We start from the raw sequence: 21,254 nt of genomic DNA on the forward strand, positions 1-21,254 counted from the left end.
TTTTCGTTTTCGTTTTCGTTCCCATTCTCGTTTCCGGTTTATTGTGAACCAGTCTTTAGCCATGATTCAGCCGTCAGATTCCGGTGATTAAATCTCACGACTTAAACGTGACACTGCAGATGTAATGCATTGGCCTACCTTATGGAACTGTACAGATTTGACAAAACACTGGCTGGCTGCGCCTTCACATCTCTCACTCTAACGTGAAATGTTTATGCTCCACTGTCAAATGAATGAAATTTCTACATCTGACGTCACTTATCCTTTCTGCACGGTCTGCTTTGCCCACGACCTGGCCGGGGATCCCGGGGATCGAACCCGGGCCGCCTGGATGGAAGACCAGCACGCTAACACTTGAGCCACAGACGCGGCTAAACAATCGTCACTTCCTGTTGATTATAATCTACTGAAAATACCAATCTGGCTAGTTCATTTAATAATTTAAGGGCTAATAAGCATTATTATTATTATTATTATTATTATTATTATTATTATTATTATTATTATTACGAGGGAGAGTCAAAAAGTAACCTTAATAATTGTTTTATTAATTGAATATGTACAATAAGACTACAAACACTTCATCACTTTACAACATAGTCCCCACTACGTTCAATGCAAGTGTTCCTGTTGTACTATGTTGAAAAGTGATAAAGTGTTTGTAGTCTTATTGTAGCCTACTTATTCAATTAATAAAACAATTAATTAAGGTTACTTTTTGACTCTCCCTCCTATTATTATTTTCTTTATTATTGTCACAAATTTAGGGCAGCACGAATTAGTCCTTCGTGACACTTGAGATGCATACAAACAATTGTTCTTCCTCTGACACATATCGTCAAGTGAGATGTACTGCCTGATAATAGATGTACGTATCAGCCAGAACCTCAATCAGAGGTGCTCGGTAGACTAGCTATGGGATATGTAGGTAACTTGTGAATTCTTCGACAACCACCGCCCAGCGGCGGATTTTCAGGGGAGGCAAAGAAGGCTGTGTCTCCCCTATTATTTTACCAGAATACAACATGACAGTATTAAATCCAGCTGAATTAAAATCAATAAGTTATAATAAATGACGGACAATTTTCCTTTATATTAACTTTACTATTCACTACGACTAAGATGTAAGTTACAGTACGTCTAGTCATCCAGTTGGTGATATATAGTACAAAATAATAATTTGTACCGAAAAATAACAGATAGCGCTGTAACCTGTATAGTCGACATCCAGCAGCCTACAGTGTCTATGCGAGGGCGGGAGAGAGGAGACAGCTACATCGCTTTGCTCCCTAGTAACCATGACAACAGCAGTTCAACCAATAAGATAGCGGAGTGTTTAAGCTTAACTAGAACGCGCGAGGGGAGCCGAATTTGGAGACGTCCTACCCACTGCTGACAACTGTACTGCTAGTCACGGCTGTATTGGGAAGCTCTGTCTCTTTCTTTCTTCTTGTTTTTATAAAATTGAGTCACGTGTTGTTAGTTTTCTCTCCCTGCGTAAAAGTTTTCTTTTACGTTGGCAAATTTTTCTCTTATTGCGGGTGTTCCTGATTTTTTTTTCTTTTGTGTTACGAGATATATTTATTTAGACAGTATATTAAATATATCGAGAGTTTAGAAACAAATGCATATTTGTCTCTAGCTTCTTCTAATAGCAGTTGTTCAATATGCTATGATCTAATTGATCGGTTTGCGAAGAAAGAGGATCGTCGAGTGAATTTGCTGTACAAGTAGGCTATGTAATAGTAATGAGCAAGCCCCGGATTCTTAGATTCGAATCAATTTTGTTGCTATCTCGTTACTCTCGAAATATTGCTTTTGTTATTTGTTTTATGTAGCAACGAATAACATTCTTAAATTTAATATTGTATGACCTAAAAAGGCTTAATCGTAGGTTAGGACTTAAAATGGCCTAAAGAGACCTCATTCATATTAGGAGCACTACTTAAATGAGTGGTCTGCGGGTGTAAAGATACCGTACCGTGTTGTAGACATAATATGTAATAATGTTGGTAAATAGCAAATCAAGCTTTCTGTAAAGTTAATTTGAATAATTTCGAGGGAAAAATTGTTCCGGGGCCGGGTATCGAACCCGGGACCTTTGGTTAAACGTACCAACGCTCTCCCAACTGAGCTACCCGGGAACTCTACCCGACACCGATCCAATTCTTCCCTCTATATCCACAGAACTCAAAGTGGGCTGACAACCGTCAAGCAACCAACTTCGAGTGCACACTAACTCCGTGTGACTTAAATTGTGGTTTTCTATTACGTACAGTGACGTGTATTATGCATGTTGGTAAATAGTTCTATAGAACATTCCACCATCACCATAACCATCACTGGTGAAATTCGGTGTTAAATTATCTGTAGGTAATATTTGCAATTGCCATGGACATATATCGTATATGTTTAACATAGGTACACATGGGAGAACTGGTTCTTAAACTTCTTGAATATCACCACTGAATTAGTGTAATATGTAACTAATCGGCAATGTATGCAATGGAGGGGAAAAGGAACTGGCCACCCTACCTCATTCTCCCCGGGCCTAGTTGCCTCATAAGTGATGCCTTGTTAGTATCACTTGTGAGGGTCAGACCTGTCTTCGGACAGTTGACTAAACATCACTACGTGAATCATCAGGCTACTTTTTAGATTTATAATGTTAGGCCTATAATAACGGATATTTGAATGTAACTCTAAGAATATTGTAATATATTAACAGTATGTTGTTTGTTTTTACTTTTTTCCCCCCCGTAAAATCATATAAATTCCTAAACATAAGATTTAAAATCCTAAAAAAATATTCTAAAGCATGGATTGAAAACCTGATTTTAGTTTCTTAAAAACTATAAATTCTGCGCTTGGTAATGAAGTACGTCACAGGCCTTATATTTTAATACATGCAATGCAAACTCTCATCAGCCACGTCTTGGCCTCCTCTACTTTCAAACCCACCGTCCGCCTGAGTTTGCAGAGTCTAACAGACTGCGGGCAGAGGTTTAGGTAGCCTATGTTATGAATCATAAAGTGCCGCAGTTAAAATAAAGCTCATTGCACATTTATGAATCTCCGCGCTGTATCGCCCTGCCCTGGATTGGATGTCTATTGATAAGATCTCGCGTGTCACTCCACTCCGGAGAGCCGGGTTCCGGTGCGCTGTGGACACTGTCTTCGTGAGGGGAGGCTTCATTTCGGAACGAAATCCAAGCCACACTTCGATCCTTTACGTGACACAAGCTGGGAGATCCGTCGGCAGGATAGCATTCCGGGCTGTGCAGCTTTAACATACATTAATTCTGACCTGCAGTCAAGTACCTGCCGTTAATTAGAGCATTATTAATTCTGCTTAAAAATCACTGGCAATTGTAATCGAAATCATTCACAATACCGTCTGTTTTTTACTTTACTTTAGAATCAAGTTCGAACTTGCTCCATTACTTTGTAATCCCCGTACATCTTGTTAACAATAATAGCTGTTTCAGGTTTCTCAATGTTTAATGGTTATATATATCACAGATAAATATCTAAATTATCTCATTATTATTATTATTATTATTATTATTATTATTACTATTTCTTACAAATGTTTATTATTGTCACACTAAATTATTTATCCAATTTTCATTATTTACTTTCATGTTGTTTTATGGTCTCGATATTAATGTAATAACTATGTAAGCAATTGTATTCTATTAGAATTAGAGTCTGGCTGGGCGGAAGAGAAGGCCTACTGGCCTTAGCTCTGCCAGATTAAATAAATAAATTATTATTAATTATTATTATTACATCCAGTTTTTATAGGCCTGTTATAAGACATCCAGGCATCTGGTCCGTGCCTGTTTCCAACTGGATTGTTGGTTTGCGTGCTCTCATTGACAAACGAATCAGTACTCGATGCTACTTCTAAGAGAACTGAAGAGTCCACTGCAAGAATGATGGATGTCACTTTCTTGTCGAAAATGAACCAAGACTGTCAATGCATAGCTTAAGACATATAGAATGTACATACAGAGTTATATGGCATTAACACTGATAGTCATTGTCCAGTAATGATCGGAAAATCACAGTTAAGCTTTGAGCGCTAAGCATTTCAGACTTTCAATTGCTTCTCCTGCAAAATGTATTCCAAATGACATCCATCATTCTTGCAGTGGACTCTTCAAGTGTTAACAAATATATTGAACACTCAAGACTTATTTCATTTCACATCCTGCAGTTAGATCTACAAAACGTAGGCTATTTCATATGAATCACAATGCCAAGCACCTTCTGTTCACTCGTTGGTGTATTTCCAGTACAGAAAAGTTACTCAGAAACCAGTTTTATAAAAAATTATCTGTGCGATTCAAGTCATAGCACATTCAGCTTTAATGGGACTATTTATGAGAAATTTATTAATACAAATCGAAATGTGACTGCCATTTTCTACTTTATTAATTTTTTCGGAATGAAGACATCGCAGGGCCACACCTCCGGCTGCTGATGGCTCTACTCGTGAAGTTCCGGCCTGATTTCAGCTTGTATGACGTCACACGAGACGTGCTTTTGGCAGTTTGTGTCATGATGATGTGATGTCATTTAAAAGCAAGCATTAAGCGATTTTGAAATAAAAGTAATTATTGTAAACCACCAATAAAACATTATATTTCTGTGTTGCAACGTTTGTACTGGTGTCGCATTGTTGTTGGAGATGTGGTGGCTGGCTGCTACGAAGGCAGCAAGCATTTTTAGATTATTTGAACCATTTGAACTTTTATGACATCGTGCATTCGGTCACGATATTTCGTTTTGTTTGTGGTACAGGCTGTAATATTTACAAAATGAGCGAATGTGCAGGTCTGCATCTAATTGCCGTTTACGTAAGGAAAGACCCGTTTCAACATTTGCTTTTCATTGTGACAAGGAAAGACAAGAAAAGTGGATTCGTGCTGTACATCGTGCAGATTTTGAACCCGATAAATATAGCCTACTTAATCTGCATTTTATAAACCGTTTCGAGATGAAAATAGAACTGGGCATTGATTTATATATCCAAATTCACTAGGCTATAGTATTTATAGTGGTATAGAGTTAATAACTGTTGTGCGGAAGATGTGGGCACAGATCACCGAAAATGAGATTTTAAAAAATCTCCTTGAAATATGTTCTGGGATTCGTCCCCCTCAGCCCTTATAAAATAGCCATGTCTACACTGTGTGCAAGTGAGAGCGTAACTACCTTCTTCTCTTTCTAAAATCTGGTAATTCGATTACAATAGGGGCCAGTCTTCTGTTTCGACCGCTCTAGTTTTGCAGCTGCAGTTTCTGTACTGAGTTTGTATATGAAGTTTGTGTGTTTAGTTTGATAAAGAAGAAAATTAGTTTTCTGTGTTTTGTGAAAAGTGTAAACCCCATTATGTCATAAGAGAATTTGAGAGGTAAGCTCGATGAAACATTTGGATTTAAATTGAACGATCGTGGAGAAGTGCTTGAGAGAAAAAAAAGTTTTTTCGTGTTAGTGATGCAGGAAACATTGTTACTAAACGTAGAGCGGCACTTAATTCGGAGCATGTGAATGCACTCACATGTTTAAAATCATGGATGAAGCAGTATTAACTAGGCGAGTCTTCATACTTTTTGTTATTCATGTTTGCCTCAAAACTTCCCGGGGAAATTGACACAATAAATTATAAGCCTCACAATAAATATGTTAGTAAGTAATTAAAATAGTTGTTCTGTAATATAACGATACAATATACACAGATATATAACATTAATTTAATACTTATGCTTATCACCAAACACAAGTTAAATTTAACAATAATTGTGTATTACAGTATAGTAAAACATTTTTTCAACTCGATCGATTAATCGATTAAATTCGAATAGTTAATCGATTAAATATTTTGATCGATCAACAGCATTAATTTTTACCTGTCCCTCTTCTGTCTTTCACAATTTCTTTTCACTTCTTAAAGGTTTCCGATATCTGCATATCTCACCATTTCGTATTTGTAACACTTCCCCTTTTATTATTATTATTTTTCGTAACGTAACGTTTAATGATTTTATTGAGTGATTTTTGTATACAATTTATAACATCCTCTTGACTCCGACATAAATGATATCAAGTTAAACATCTGTTGAAGGGTTCATCACCACAGCCGCTGCACTTGAAAAGACATATAATTCTCACTGATCAGACCTATATGGATGTATGGCTGTGGTGTATGGGGATCTGCATCCAATTCCCAAATCAGACGAATTCAGACAATGCAGAACCGGGTCCTTCATCTAATCGTGGATGCACCCTGGTACATCCGCAATGACAACCTACACAAAGACTTGAACGTATCTACATTTGAATCCACCCTGCGCAGCTCCTACATACGACTCCATCGCTCACTGGTTAACCATCCAAATGAACTGCTTGATACCATCCCAGAACAACTTCCACCGCCTCGCCAAATAAGAAGATTAAAAAGAAAAAAACACTCAGATCTGTTGTTTGAAGATTAACATTTTCGTTTGTTTCACATTTTGCCAGAGGACAGTCATAGGACTGCAACCTCCATACAGGTTTCTTGTGTGCTTTTATAGCACAGTATTTATCATTTTTAAGCACAATTGTATTGTACATAATTGTATAATAAAGTTTTGTTATGATTGGAGGAAAAAAAACATCATCTCAAGTATATAATTAAATTAAAAATCATTTAGAACTCGCGGAACCCCTAGGATTTGGTCGTGAGGCCCTGGGGTTACGTAGAACACACTTTGAGGAACGCTAGGCCAAGTGACTTTCAAACAATACGCTTTTGCATTGTTATTCAGTTTCACTGCTTGCAAATGAACATGGTGCGCGCCCCGGGGCGTGACTGCTACGAATGGTGGTCGTGTATTCACCAGGCTTGACTACAGACGCGAGCTGTGTTAAGTTCTTTTCCAAACTTAATGAAAGGCACGAACAAGTCTCAGCTACGTGCAGGACTGCAAGGGAATGAATGTAATACCTCGAGAAAAAACGCAGCTGTAGCCTGAGAAACGCAGTATTTAAAATACATTACATTGCAGTACCTTACGTAACCATTCTGAAGGAGGCTATGAAATGGCAGAATATGAGTTGCGAATCTAATGACTAGAAATCCGAATCTTAGCCACTGCTCTTTGAAGTTAGGTGAGTACGATGAGCCAAATGACGACGAAGAGCAGTGGCGTGTGACGCTGTACTAACACAGTCCACTATATACAGTCACGAAGCTTGAGTTTTGAGGGTGCTAGAAACAATAGACTGTGACGGTGCTATTTTGCATTGCCTGTAATGAGGCGATATTAGCGATCCTAGTGGTGAGCAACTACCTAATGTTTGCATATTTACTACGTATTGAGCTTCGCGACTGTATATACTCGACTGTGGTACTAATTCCGCATCAAGGACAACAACCACAGTACACACATAAAAGAGTAGGGCTGTGTTGTGTATTACAAGAGAATAAACGTAGACTTTGCTGTAAACTTTTAACTTAAAATGTCGCTGTTTCATAGGTACCGCTCTTAATGTAATGTTTAAGCCCATATTGCGATAATCTTTTTGTCAAATTGTAACATAGAAAACCGGTATAGCTGTAACACAGGTACTGCCCTGAATCAAACTGCAGTAATCTTTGCTGTGAAATTTAACTTAAACCACGGGTGCCACCATAACACAGGCTCTGCCTGGTGTACTTCCAACCAAATGTTGCAAGCGCTCGTGCTCAACTCTGGTTAATGTCGGCCTGCACCACACAGATCTCTGCTGAATTCGTCCGCTGGCACTGAATCACTAGTTGAAGCTAGATCGTCGCACTCACTTCTTTCTATCAATTTCAAATGGTTTATATGTTTTTAATACAGGGCCAGTACACACAATTACGCCGCCACTTACACAGACACACAGTCTTCCGAATTCCTCTGCCCTCTTCTGTGCTTCATTTCAAGTACGTAGCAGTGCATGATATTATACACATTGCTAGCTGAAGCACACTGCACTTGTTTCAGATTGACCCTGTAGTGTTGTACTGAAGAACACGTGACGTAATCATGTCCCGTGCACACTTATACTCATTCCAATGTTGTTGAACTAAGAAAACGGCCTCTTCTAATGAGTACTGTATTTATTTAAAAATATGGTTAACAGAGTTTCAGTGTCCAATTCTGCTCGACTAGCTTCTGCTATATTCATACTGGTTATGCTGCACAGCGTATATGATATGATATGATATGATATGATATGATATGATATGATATGATATGATATATGATATGATATGATATATGATATGATATGATATATGATATGATATGATATGATATGATATGATATGATATGATATGATATGATATGATATGATATATGATATGATATGATATGATATATGATATGATATGATATGACATGACATGACATGACATGACATGACATGACGTGATGTGATGTTACGTGACGTGACATGATATGATATGATATATGATAAGATATGATATGATATGATATGACATGAGATGGTATGATATGATATGATATGATATGACATGACATGACATGACATTACATGATATGATATGATATGATATGATATGATATGATATTATGATATGATATATGATATGATATTGTGATACGATATGAGATGATATTATATGATATATGATATTATGATATGATATGATATGAGATGATATGATATATGATATGATATGAGATGATATTATGATATGATATATGATATTATGATATGATATGATATTATGATATGAGATGATATTATGATATGATATATGATATTATGATATGATATGATGTTATGATATGATATTATATGATATGAGATGATATGATATGATATGAGTTATGATATGATATATGATAAGATATGATATGATGATATGATATGATATGATATGGTATATGATAAGATATGATATGCTATGATATGATATGATATATGATAAGATATATGATATGATATATGATAAGATATGATATGATATGATATATGATATGATATGATATGATATGATATGATATGATATGATATGATATGATATGATATGATATGATATGATATGAAACTGGCCAATCCCGTCAATAATAGGTATTCTTAATATCGGTTCGAAATTGACTGTAATATTATAGATGTTGAGACATTTATGACAATGACAAAAAGGGAATGGAGCTCCCATGTGGATAGAACTCAAACACGAGACTTATTAAGGCAGCAAAGAACCTACGCCCTAGAGGAAAAAGAGAAGTGGGCGGACCTCTCAAGAGATGGAATGAGACGTAATCATCATTGACGTAGTGTGTGTAAACGAAGAAGAAGAAGAAGGTTCGAAATTGTCAGGTTGGCAACACTTATTCCCATAACCAGTTTCCCCCCCCCCCATAATTGCATATTCCCCACAATAACACAGCCCAGTCCTGCACACTGTAACGGCGTGGCGGTGGTTTGGAAGTGAGGAGGCCAAGACGTGACTGATTAGATGTTGCATTTCATGTATTTAAAATATAGACACTCATTGCTGTTACATGTTAAATACTGCCTTCAACACGCTGGACGTCTACTACTAGAGACATCTGCATTTATTTCTAAACTATCAATATACTGTATAAATAAATTACTCGTATCTCGTAACACGAAAGAAAAAAATAACTGGAACACACGCAAACAAGGAAAAAAAATCTACCGACATAAAACAAAAAATTTATGCAGGGAGAGAAAACTGACAAAATGTGAAAGGAAGAAAGAGAGAGACGGGAGGCATAGGCTGGAGAGAGAGAGAGAGAGAGAGAGAGAGAGAGAGAGCTTTCCAATAAAGCCGAACGAGCCGAGACTTGTCGGCGGTGAGTAGGATTTCTCCAAATTGGCCTTCTCTCGCGGGTTCTAGTCAGTTTGAACACTTCACTAACCAGCTATGTTATTGGTTAAACTGCTGTTGTCATGGTTACCAGGAAGGAGAGTCATGTAGTTGTCTCCGGTGTCCCGCTCTCTGCAGCGAGCGGGCATCGCCAACCGGATGTGGTCTGCTACGTGTTAGTCGTATTGAATAGTAAATTAATACAAAACAGAAAATATCCGACATTTGCTATAACTCGTCTGTGATCTTACTTCAGCTGTAATGAATACTGGCATATTGTATTCTGGGACGGACTTCCTTGTCTTCCTTGAAAGCCCGCCGCTCCCTGTGACCGATAGGCGCTCGAGCAGTCACTTGGGCCTAAGGGTGGGATCTCTTCAAGTAACAAACAGTAGGTCTGGTTTGTGTGATAAAGCGATTCCTTAACGCAAAGACCGAAGAGATAGAAAAAAAAAACAAAGTTTCATGTTGAGAACAGCCTGGGACTGCTGTGCAATGATTTTACATCAATATCGTCAATCAGCTGGTTCACATGATTGAGGAAGGAGCACAATTAGCACTCACCCTTGAAGTTCGTCTGCCCGCGCTACCCCATGAGTCCCTCCGTGGTGGGCGATCTGACAACTGCAACAAGAAGCACGCAACAAATATACGGACGATCAGACAACTGCAACAAGAAGCAGGCAACAAATATATGGACGATCAGACAACTGCAACAAGAAGCAGGCAACAAATATATGGACGATCAGACAACTGCAACAAGAAGCAGGCAACAAATATATAGACGATCAGACAACTGCAACAAGAAGCAGGCAACAAATATATAGACGATCAGACAACTGCAACAAGAAGCAGGCAACAAATATATGGACGATCAGACAACTGCAACAAGAAGCAGGCAACAAATATATAGACGATCAGACAACTGCAACAAGAAGCAGGCAACAAATATATAGACGATCAGACAACTGCAACAAGAAGCAGGCAACAAATATATGGACGATCAGACAACTGCAACAAGAAGCAGGCAACAAATATATGGACTATCAGACAACTGCAACAAGAAGCAGGCAACAAATATATGGACGATCAGACAACTGCAACAAGAAGCAGGCAACAAATATATAGACGATCAGACAACTGCAACAAGAAGCAGGCAACAAATATATGGACGATCAGACAACTGCAACAAGAAGCAGGCAACAAATATATGGACTATCAGACAACTGCAACAAGAAGCAGGCAACAAATATATGGACGATCAGACAACTGCAACAAGAAGCAGGCAACAAATATACGGACGATCAGACAACTGCAACAAATATACGGACAGCACTTCCAGGATTGGCGAAAAGTGATTTAGACAGATTTGCTGTTAGGTATGTACAGAACTGCTGTGGGAAATGTGTTCGTAGCCATCCTCGTGAATTATTAATTTATTAAGATACTTCTATGAATAGATCTTTATTAAAAAAAAAGTAAAAATCATGTTGGCTTTCAATAGCTTGTACATAAAATAAGTGAAGTGGCACGTCGAGCGATCTGCCGTTCTTTACTGACATTATCTGCAAAATTGAGAGAGAAATGGAGTACAATGCATACTTAGGGAATCAAACTGTTTAACTAACTTAGCTGAGTTGCGACAGTTAATCTTTTCCTTATTTATGTATTTATTTTTTTGCATATCGCGCAGTTACAATTCCTTTCTCATGACAAATAATTGAAAAGCAGCAAGTCGCTCGGAAGGAATGACTCGCTCGTTGTGTGAAATATTGCCTTCTGTTCACATTGTGGCGCCCGTGAAACATATTTCTTGCTGAACTGTTTGCATTGCTTATTTCACAAGTGCGTAGGATATCGTTAGAAACTAGCGCACCACTGTGCTAGCAATGTTCACTCCGATATTGGTAGAGTTCAATAATGCTACGAACATGCATGCATTCAAACATAAGTACATATATACATACTTACATACATAAATACATACACACATAAATACATATATATATACACATACATATACATACATACATACATTCATAGATATATAAATACTAATAGGAGTATATAAATATACATTACGTAATATATTACATACATACATGCTTACATACATACATACATACATACATACATACATACATGCTTACATACTCACACGTTTCACTTTTTGGGATTATAGAAAATGTATTTTACGTGGAATCCCTGATCACATATATATATAACAGATTGACCATTCCCATATTAAAAAAGGCAACAACCACCAGGGTCGCCACCATCGATTGAGAACGACCACTAGATGGCAGTACAGTTGCTCCATGCAATTCAAATGAGAGTTATGACGTGACTTCTTATGAAATAGCTAGATGGCAGCACAGTGAAATTGATCAAAGTTGTTGCCGTCAAAGTCTATAAGGCTAACCAATCTGTTATATGTGATCTGGGGTACAATGGAGGAGGCAAAAGTACATCTTCCTATCCAGTGCATTTGCTTGTACCTTTGAGGAATAGTTCAATGATACACGTCGTTCGTAATGTGATAATTTTCTGAATCGTAGCGTTGTGAAAATGCGTGTTCGTAGCTGTACTTATTCATGTGCGGGGGAGGAACACAATCGATCATTGTGCGTTCTGCCCCTGGGAGGTGGGGATAGCAGGACACTACCTGGCATCACTGGCAAAGTCTAGCTGTTCCCTAACGGTCACAATATCTTTACACTAAGCTTGCAAGCCGACTGGGCATCCAGACTAGCACCTGTGAATGATCGTGAGAGTTACACAGAAAATTTTAATCTGTATCTTTTCATCTAAGCTCTTGCGCTAACCGGATGCGAAGTAGAGACAGGGGATCGACGCCATCAAGCCCGCACCTGATCCGTTGTAACTGCCACTAGTCTTGGATTAATAGGGGACTTTGTGTTGAGTTTCTTTGCAGATTCATAAAATGTCTGTTATACAAAGAAAGACGAGTTTGCACTCGGTATAAATGCAGCTCTTTGATGTCTGTTCATCATGTCAAACTTCGAAGACAATATAAACCAAATACTTCTAGAACGGCGCTGAAAATACTTCCATTTACATCCAAGTCAATTATTTTGTTTGTGAAATAGACCTAAAACACTGAAAGACTCAGCAACACGTTTTCGTATTTTTTCCTGCAGAACTTGAAATGAAAAGGAAAGAAATGGATTCGAACACAGGAATCCGACGCAGGATCACGTGGTTTGTTCACGTCTCACGCGGCGTGTTGGTGGACAGCCCTGAACCATGTTGGTAGGTGACGCCGTAACCATAGCAACTGCGCGCAACAGTGGCGTAAGTGACAGTAACTTTGAATCGAATTGTACAATCGATACCGACAGGTCTTCTCAGTTGTCTTGAGCGCGCACAGGATTGTGGGAGGAGCGAGCGGTATCCATAGAGACTGTGACGCAATAATGCTGGGTCGCGCACGCAATGCAACCCTTACCTTCCTTATTAATAATGAAGATGCGAACTTGCATCGCACAGGGAGACGTGTCAAAACATCATTTGAAATAATAATAGTAATAATAATAATAATAATAATAATAATAATAATAATAGTAATAATAATAATAATAATAGTAATAATAATAATAATAATAATAATGATAGTAATAATAATAATAATAATAATAATAATAATAATAATAATAATAATAATAATAGCAATAGACGACAACCTCGTTCCGTCCATTTATGCAAATAGCTCACTAAAAAAATTAACTTTTTTATGCAATGAGAAGGTACAATCATGCATTTCTTGCCTGCCGATATCAATCGTGAAACACATTTTTCTGCATCACCCTCTAGCGAGCTCGTCATCTAAGTGCTGATTGCTTAGTGTCCAATGTCTTAACCTTACATGCGCCAGTGTCCTCCTTCATAATGTCGACGGCCAGTTCAAAAGGGAAACAATTCAAAATTTTAAATTAATTTTAAAACTTCATCTTCCTGTGAAAACTCCAATTAATACACTATAATTTGAAACTTATAGTGCATAGTAAAACATCATTAACAGAATTTGAAGTAATTTCAACAATCCTTTGATTTTTCACAGCAATATCAGGCTTTAAAATGCAGGTTTCACAAAACTTTAAATGTTGAATTGTGTTCCTTTTGAACTGGACCGTGGATATGTAGGTTACTACCTAAAGGTTTAGTACATATCATGTCTGAGTCTACATTCCCTTCAAATGATACGACAGGAAACCTGCTTAATTATACTGGGTGTTCCTGAAGTCTATGACGGATTTCATTCATTAAATAACGCAAAAAGTATTGAAGATATAGTCCCGTCGCTCTAATTTCCGGCAGCCGATCGCATTGCAGGTCGGCTACATTTAAACGTATGTGTCTTGTGATTCGCTTATGAAGACGTTATTCATTTCTTAAAGCTCGATAAATACTTAATATAATCGCCCGTCATTTTGGCTCTTTCGTTGGCGTTCGCAGAAAGCACACGAAGACGTTATTTGTCGCTCAATTATTTGCTGAATTACAGTGCGTTTGATTTATTATCATAGGAGCTACGACATGATAATGTTTAACGGTGTGGCAAATAGATTCCTCGTATGGTAGCTCGGCAACGAAAGAACGAAAATGGCGAACGGTACTACCTACCTAGACTTTATAGAGCCTTCACTTCCTAAGACGTAAGCAAAGTGGAGGAGTCACGCCGGGAATAACAGCGTCGCGACTACAGCAATTGGCGGTGGTTTTTTGCATTGCAATTGTTAACTGACAAGTTTCATTCATTTGTGATCACGTGGACATGAATTCCTCTATTTTAAAGCTCTCCGTAGCGCAGCGATGTCAGACAGGGACTAAACGGAGCGGAGCGCTCCACTAGACTGGTTGCGTGCTCCGGTGTTTCCACAGACATAAGCAAGTTCAAGCTCCGATCTAGTTCCACAACCGGCATTGGAGCTTACAACTCTGACACTACTGCCGCAGCGTGTCGGGGGCAATACTCTTACTGCAGCTCTGAGCCTTCGCTTCATTTCTTCAGTGTTTGCCACTTGAGCTGTGTACACTTTATCCTTCATATAACCTCGAATGGCGTAATGTCGGGTGATCGAGAGGGCCATTACGACCAATTTATCTATCATTCAAATGCAGATTCGAACAGTTACTGTGTGCCCAATCGCAAGTTGCACTATCTTGTTAGAAAATGATGTCTTCACCGCTTATCCCATGTGTGTCACCAGTTTCCATGAATTCGTTGCGCCAAGCCTTAATGGTGGTTCGCTGTGCTTTTGTTCTCTTGAATTCCTTCCCTGTGTTTTGTGCTGACCTCCATCCAGCGGAGTATGGGCTACAGAAACTGACAATTACAACGCAGAAAGCCTCAAGTTGCTGTCTTTAATAACTTTTGCGTCATTAATGAATGAAATCCGCCACAGATTGTAGGAACACTTTGTACTCTTAGCTGCATTAAAAAGATGTGCTTCTGCATTAATCTGTAAGTTCCACAGTTCTGTAGCTCGCAGTCGTAGGAATAGGAATGCCTGCGTCGCATCCAGATTCCCAGCCTGAATACGCCGCATTTATTAAACAAGAAGGATTATACAGGGTGCTAGCCTGAATACGCCGACTTCATTAAACAAGAAGGATTATACAGGGTGCTAGCCTGAATACGCCGACTTCATTAAACAAGAAGGATTATACAGGGTGCTAGCCTGAATACGCCGCCTTTATTAAACAAGAGGAATTATATAGTGTTAGCTTGAATGGTCGTCTTTATTAAACAAGAGGGTTTATACAGGGTGTTAGCCTGAATACGCCGCCTTTATTAAACAAGAAGGATTATACAGGGTGCTAGCCTGAATAGCCGTCTTAATTTAACAAGAGGGCTTATACAGGGTGGTAGTCTGAATACGCCGTCTTTATTAAACAAGAGGGATTATACAGAGTGCTAGCCTGAATACGTGTTTATTAAACATGAAGGATTATAGCTACAGAATAGTAGTGATAGGCCTACGTGTGCACAGATTGAAGAGGACAATGGAATACGGTATATGAATAAATAAACAGGAAATGTAAGCACAGTAAGCCTCAGGTGCGGTGGAAACCTCCAGGCCCCACCTCCGTATAAAATATCAGGGGCGGAGTACATTCTGCCAGTTACGACAGATGTGATAATCAAGAGGCCCACCCGTCTCCGAGCCCTATCAAACTGAGTACCTTCTGACCCTTCGTGGAAGCAGAAGGCGGCGGGAGCGTGGTGCGAAGATCATAAAAGCATGGAGCTCTACCTCCACGCCCCTAAGCGCCTTCATGAGGGATACGTTTAGCTTTGCTGTTACGGGACTGGGGAGAGAGAGAGTGACTCCCTTTGAACCGGTCTTACCCCGAAATTCTCCTGGAGAGATTTGGAAAAAAGGGAAAACTGCAAGTCCGCCTGAGTATCGAACCTCAGATATTCCGAATACGAAGCAGACGTGGAAATTGCTTCACACCATGCTCGGCTACTACATAATTAAACACACCTCCATATACATATCAGTGTCAGTAGTTATATTTTTAGAACAAAGAAAACTAGAAGCCTTAATATAGTGCGCCATTGAAGGATGTACGTACGTCAGCGCGGAAATGTCAAGGTGTCATTTATAGGCCGCGTCTTGCGGGGGGCATACCTACCGAAAAGTCACGCTTCTTTGTCGCACGGTCCGCTTGACAACAACCGGCCCATCATGCGGTCCGCCGCACTTCACTTGACGTCAGTCGCGCGTTTTCCGTGCGGTCCGCCGCACGATAATCGCATTTGCCGCGTCGCGTGGCTTCGGTCTGCCCTTCGTCCTGCAGACACTTGTCAATGAGTCCTACACAACCGTGAGCAGAAGGGAACTTATTTGGGCCGATCCCACGTCAATTGACCAGTGTGCTAAATCCAGACTACTCGTCCTGCCTGTGGTTTTCATGAGCCTAAGAAATGGGTCCCGGGCCTATATCTCCCCCACTGCAGAGCAGTTTACTGAGTGCCATTTGCACAGCTCCCCCCCTCATGTGGTAATTATTATCGGTTTTTCCTTGAAAATTCTCCAATGTTCCTTCAATGGAAGGCGATTCAAATGGTCAACAAGCGTGGGGCTCGCATGTAACTTCCCTCGCAAGGACGAGTGTTCGCGCCCCCTCCCAGACTGAATGGCCTGGTGCGCAGCCAGGTGATCGCAGATCAGGTTTTTCAACTCTCATTGGTGGGACTGCTGCAACAAGAATAATTATTGTCAATGCTAAAATCACTTCAGCTTAATTATTAGCCGTTACATATTTCAGTGGAATGGAAGGTCCCGGGTTCACGCTCAGTTAGTGGCGGGATTTGTCCCATAATCAGGTAACCTCAAATAGGTAATCAGCCCACCCGGGAATCGAACCTACGCTGGAGTGCAACCTCAGTTTTACAATGTTAAGAACACCTTCCTTGCTTTTTCGCTTTCCCAACGTTCCCTCTCATTCCAACCTCCATTTTCCCGCTTGCTGCTGATAATTCCATTCTTCCATGTCCTTGCCTTCCTTTCCTACCAGGTGGAACTAATTCCAGTACTTTCTTTGTTAGTATATACTGTACTATATTTTTAGTCTAAACAAATAATTGAGGAGAAATTTACGTTAGAATAACCTGTACACTTACTTTTCTTAAATGTACTGTCTTCCTCCGACGAGTTTAGCGCTGGACCTGAGGTATTCTTGCCATTGGTGCGGGGGGGGGGGGTTGCAGGTGGATTCTTTTGTTGCTACAGCCAAGCCGAGCCGAGCGGAGTGGGAAGTATTAATCGTCCAAAAATATGCAGTCTTCAGTTTGTAGTAGTGTGTGAATATTTCATATACATATTGTTTACCTAGGTCTATTTGGTTTTGTTATTAATATATTAAATATATTGTTGCAATTTTTGCTCAAACGTCTCCCTGATATTAGCTATGTTAATATTACATGAATTACTCATGTTAAATGTTTCACCGTTACAAGTCATTTTTAAGGAAACATGCTGCGGAAAAGTTTTTGGTTTTATTCTATTGGAATTTTAGAATATGTGTGATTGGTATCGTGAAAAACAGATTCCTATAATGTCATGCGAAAATCATTTGTTGGCAATATCTTAAAATACAAATCAAGTAGTTTTACTTCTCAAGTGAGTTCAGCAGTACAGTATATTTAAATTGATTACTTTACTAATTTAATTCAATTCTACTAATCACTAAATTTTATAGTATGATTCTTCTTTTCATTTATATTATTGTAGTTGTATTATGATTTTTCTTTTTATTTATTTTATTGTATTTGTATTTCTGGTGGTGTGATAGCCTTAACTTCACCAGAATAAATAAACAAACAAACAAACAAACAAATAAATAAATAATAAAATTTTCTACAATACTTGTATCTCTAAAACACGTTAGAAAACTAATAGGCATACTGCTCTCGTAAACTGGGCGAATGTTTTTAGTATGATTGTACTTCCTTCCAGACTGCCGCTGTCACTGTTCCCTCCCACTCCAGTACAGTAACTTGGGGTAATTCCGATATAGTATTATAATACCGATCATTTTGCATTTTCATTAAAAGGTCGTAGCTCTTGTTGCAGTATACCGTGAGGTATGTCGGAGAATACGTTATTTACGAAGCTAATAATGTGGCTGATATGAACCAGCTGCGTGAAGGTTTGCAGCTGTATTAATTAAGTTTCATTTTCCATTGTTGATGTCAAGTCGTTTTCTGCTTGCTATAATATCCTTGTGTAACTTCAGTTCTACTGCTTCACTGGAAGGGTTTGTGACGTAGGTGAGAGTTAAAATGTGTTGTATAATTAGTTACTTATATTATTCGTAAGTTGGATAATTATTAGACCATACCTACTTGAAATTAAAACACTTAATATGGGAAATGGAAAAGTTCCAGGGTAACACCGATCATGGGTGGACCTATACAGAAAAAATCGGGACCATCATGGAGATGTGGTGGATACAATCCAGTTCACTTGGATAATGCTGTTCGGGCAGTAAGGAATGGAAAATTGTCCATTCGGAGATTTCCCTTGAAGGAAGTGGATGTAAGAAATGTTGTTCAGGACTACTTCAGCTGGAAATGAAAAGAGGAGAAAAGATTTACGAATAATCGTCCTGGAAATGAGTGGTTTCTTGGATTCCTAACTAGGAATAAGGAGCTCTCAAGCAGAATGAAAACAGAAGCGATCCAGGGCATTCATAACGAGAGACACAATGAATCAATTCTTTCCTAATTTAGAAGAGGCCTTGAATGGAGTTCAGCCTTCAAATTTGATAAACTACGAACAAACTAATTTTTGCGATGACCTAGGGCAGAGTAAGGTCATAGTTAAACGAGGTTCGAAACATCCAGTAAAAATTTTGGACGGGTCTAAAACAAGTATTAGTGTTATGGTGGCGGCAGCTGCAGGTGGCCCTATACCTCACCGTGTACAGAAGCACACGTCCCTATGATACCTGGACAGAAGGTGGAATTAATGGTGCAGAATATGGTCGCAATAAAAGCGGCTGGTTTGACCTAGGAACTTCTGAGAAATGGTTTTGTAAGATGCTTCTCCCCTATGCAAAGAAATTACAAGGGCCTAAAGTAACAATCGGCGTTAATTTATCTAGTTATCTTATAATAAAGCTATGTGAAGAAAACAATATAAGTTACGGTATGTGTTCTTGCCACCTAATGCAATTCACTTATGTCAGCCATTTGATGTGGCATTCTCTCATCCACACAAGGCAGCATGGAGCAGTGGAAGAAAACAAATATGGGAGCAATGCCAAATCGGATTTCCATGAATGATGTAATTTGTATTCTTGAAAAATGATGAAATATAGCCTGGTACATTGTTCTTGGTAAGCCCTAAGTTTAAAATAATTTTTAAACATTTTTTTAAACTTAAAATACTGATCGGTATAACACCTTCATACTCTAATAGTGATCATAAGGAAAATTTAATAGGTGATCGGTATTACCCCATTCTACCAGTTAACACTGATCACTGATTTTTCTTTAAATCTCTTTTAAAACATAAATTATTGATCGGTAAAACCCCTTCAACAGTTTGACAGCGATCATGAGGGAAATTAAACAGGTGATCGGTATTACCCCATCGTATGAGGTAACACCGATCACTGATTTTTTAAAAATAAAATGATAATTAAAATTTGTCAATTTATGAAAAATGTATCGACAGGTACTTAAAAATTGGGAGATAATTAATTGCTTTATTACGCACATATTAAAGAAAATGCTAATGAACTACGTACGGAAGTGTATTAAAAGTGGTCGGTATTAGCCCATTTTACGGTACCGCGCTAGACTAGTCGGAACCGCATTCCTCTCAGCACTAAACTCCTCAGAGGATGACAGTATTTCCAGTGGTGAGCTGAGTTTTAAGTATGCCCTGCCCTCTGCAATGTAACAACAGACAATCTTCTTGTTCGGTTAAGGGTTATATTTAAGTAGAAAATTACGATTGTTGCATTTGTCACACGTTTTTATGATTGAAGGAAGAACATTAGTTAAGGGAGAGCTATAAGCTAATAGGATATTTCTGCAACCAGTCCTATTTCAAATGCTGTAACTAACAAGAATATTTGTAGTTCCTTCTCTTTCAAAGATGTAGACTGACTTCTCTCAGAAAGGTTTCCATCAGCGGAGCTGGTTAATCACATTGCAAATGTATTTCCGTGACTTCACAACACACATTTAACAAAACAGCCAACTATGGTCCACGTTCTGCTGGTTGCCTACACGCGTCTGTTTGCATCAAAGTGAAGGCGATGACGCTCAGGGAGGCGCAGTCCGTTCTAAATTAATGTGTTACAAGGGGGACGACTGCTTTCTTGTCGCGGCAACAAAGTCACAAGGTAAGCACCTGTATAGGCCCTTCTGGGGCCTGTTTCTCAAAACTCATGGACTAATAATACTAGTCTGTACAGTAGTAATATTAGTTTATTTTACAAGTCTATGTTTCTAGAAACTACAAGGGTAAAGTAGTAGTTACCAGTTCACAGACTAGTAATATTGGTCGATTTCACCAGTTCATAAGTGATTCTGTTTCTCAAAATGCTAATCTAGTTGATTACACTAGTATTCAACAGGAATATTCCTACAAGACTCTAAAGACTGGTGATTTCTATATTATCAGTTACCAGTGACAACCTTCTCAGATAAAACAAAATATTGTAGTTATTTTCTTTTAATATCTGGTTTGGTGATTCCGAATGAAGTCATGAAGAAGTTGTGAGAAGAGCTAAAACTATATCGAGAAAGAACAATTATTATTCCTTTACGGGAGCATTGTTTAAATAATAATGAACGGTTTAGGTAAAGTGCTGAAAAGCTTGAAA

The 21,254-nt window shown here is 38.6% G+C and overlaps 1 protein-coding gene across 1 annotated transcript in view; it reads right to left on the reverse strand.

The window, feature by feature from the left end:
• LOC138698747 (uncharacterized) overlaps window positions 1-21,254 on the reverse strand; it is a 72,006-nt gene that overhangs the window by 44,318 nt on the left and 6,434 nt on the right. The window contains exon 2 of the mRNA XM_069824975.1: window positions 10,446-10,505. The gene's annotated coding sequence lies outside the window, so the exon portion shown is untranslated. The remainder of the gene's footprint in view (window positions 1-10,445; window positions 10,506-21,254) is intronic.

This window comes from Periplaneta americana, chromosome 4 (genome assembly GCF_040183065.1).
Source record: "Periplaneta americana isolate PAMFEO1 chromosome 4, P.americana_PAMFEO1_priV1, whole genome shotgun sequence".
Lineage (NCBI taxonomy): Eukaryota > Metazoa > Arthropoda > Insecta > Blattodea > Blattidae > Periplaneta > Periplaneta americana.